We start from the raw sequence: 2,500 nt of genomic DNA, 5'->3' as shown, positions 1-2,500 counted from the left end.
CTGTTTCAAAACTGGCAGAATGTTGTTGTTTTTTTTGCCAACATTTCTTTTTTAACGATTTTTCCATTTGCGGCAACACAAAAGAACATGAACATGCATATATACAAACAAAAACTCACAAAACAAACAAGGGCGCCACTTCAGCCGTGAATGTGTGTGAGTGAAATCTCTAGATTTAACTGTTTAAAAATTGGCAGAATTTGTTTGTTTTTTGCCAACTTTTTTTTTTACGATTTTTCCATTTGCAGCAACACAAAAGAACACAAACAAGCATATACACAAACAAAAACTCAAAATACAAACAGTGTCACACAATGTTCCACTCGATCAGAAATCTCAAGTCTTTTCAACCCACCCCCCTTTTTTTTACCCACTTAAGGACTGTTAAAAAAAAAATACATTATAAAATGTGCCACTCTAGCGGTGGGGGGGGGCCTACGGAGGCGAAACTGCTGCCCTTTTGGCACTGCGCCAGACGTGTGTGTGTGTGTGTGTGTGTGTGTGTGTGTGTGTGTGTGTGTGTGTGTGTGTGTGTGTGTGTGTGTGTGTGTGTGTGTGTGTGTGTGTGTGAAATCTGTAGATTTTACTGTTTAAAAACTGACAGAATGTTTTTTTTTTTGCAAACATTTTTTTTTTAACGATTTTTCCATTTGCGGCAACACAAAAGAACACGAACAAGCATATACACAAACAAAAACTCAAAATACAAAGAATGTCACACAATGTTCCTTCCACTCCATCAGAAATCTCAAGAGTCTTTTCAACCCCACCCTACAACCTGCTTAAGGACCGTTAAAAAAAAAAAAAAATGACATAATTTTTTTACATTATAAAATGTGCCACTGTAGCGGGGGTTCCGGAGGCGAAATTGCTGCCCTTTTGGCGCTGTGCAAGCCGTGAATGTGTGTGTGTAAGTGTGTGTGTGTGTGTGTGTGAAATCTCTAAATTTAACTGTTAAAAAATTGGCAGAATTTTTTTTTTTGCCAACTTTTTTTTTTTTTTTACAATTTTTCCATTTGCGGCAACACAAAAGAACACAAACAAGCATATACACAAACAAAAACTCAAAATACAAAGAATGTCAAACAATGTTCCTTCCACTCGATCAGAAATCTCAAGAGTCTTTTCAACCCCACCCTACAACCCGCTTAAGGACCGTTAAAAAAAATTACATAATTTTTTTACATTATAAAATGTGCCACTCTAGCGGGGGGGCTCCGGAGGCGAAACTGCTGCCCTTTTGGCGCTGCACCAGCCGTGAATGTGTGTGTAAGTGTGTGTGTGTGTGAAATCTCTAAATTTAACTGTTAAAAAATTGGCAGAATGTGTTTTTTTTGCCAACTTTTTTTTTTTTTACAATTTTTCCATTTGCGGCAACACAAAAGAACTCGAACAAGCATATACAAACAAAAACTCAAAATCCAAAGAATGTCACACAATGTTCCTTCCACTCCATCAGAAATCTCAAGAGTCTTTTCAACCCCACCCTACAACCCGCTTAAGGACCGTTAAAAAAAAAAAAAAAAATTACATTATTTTTTTACATTATAAAATGTGCCACTGTAGCGGGGGTTCCGGAGGCGAAACTGCTGCCCTTTTGGCGCTGCACCAGCAGTGAATGTGTGCGTGTAAGTGTGTGTGTGTGAAATCTCTAAATTTAACTGTTAAAAAATTGGCAGAATTTGTTTTTTTTGCCAACATTTTTTTTTTTTTTACAATTTTTCCATTTGCGGCAACACAAAAGAACACGAACAAGCATATACACAAACAAAAACTCAGAATACAAAGAATGTCACACAATGTTCCTTCCACTCCATCATAAATCTCAAAAGTCTTTTCAACCCCACCCTACAACCTGCTTAAGGACCGTAAAACAAACAAAAGTCATTATTTTTTACATTATAAAATGTGCCACTCTAGCGGGGGTTCCTCTGGAGGCGAAACTGCTGCTCTTTTGGCGCTGCACCAGCCGTGTGTGTGTGTGTGTGTGTGTGTGTGTGTGTGTGTGTGTGTGTGTGTGTGTGTGTGTGTGTGTGTGTGTGTGTGTGTGTGTGTGTGTGTGTGTGTGTGTGAAATCTCGAGATTTAACTGTTTGAAAACTGACAGAATGTTTTTTTTTGCCAACATTTTTTTTTAACGATTTTTCCATTTGCGGCAACACAAAACAACACAAACAAGCATATATACAAACAAAAACTCAAAACACAAACAAGGGTGCCACTCCAGCCGTGTGTGTGTGTGTGTGTGTGTGTGTGTGTGTGTGTGTGTGTGTGTGTGTGTGTGTGTGTGTGTGTGTGTGTGTGTGTGTGTGTGTGTGTGTGTGTGTGTGAATGAAATCTGTAGATTTTACTGTTTAAAAACTGGCAGAATGTTGTTTTTTTTGCTACCATTTTTTTTTTAACGATTTTTCCATTTGCGGCAACACAAAAGAACACGAACAAGCATATACACAAACAAAAACTCAAAACACAAACAAGGGCGCCACTCCAACCGTGTGTGT

This window comes from Nerophis lumbriciformis, linkage group LG26 (assembly GCF_033978685.3).
Source record: "Nerophis lumbriciformis linkage group LG26, RoL_Nlum_v2.1, whole genome shotgun sequence".
NCBI lineage: Eukaryota > Metazoa > Chordata > Actinopteri > Syngnathiformes > Syngnathidae > Nerophis > Nerophis lumbriciformis.
This window is presented reverse-complemented; position numbering follows the sequence as displayed.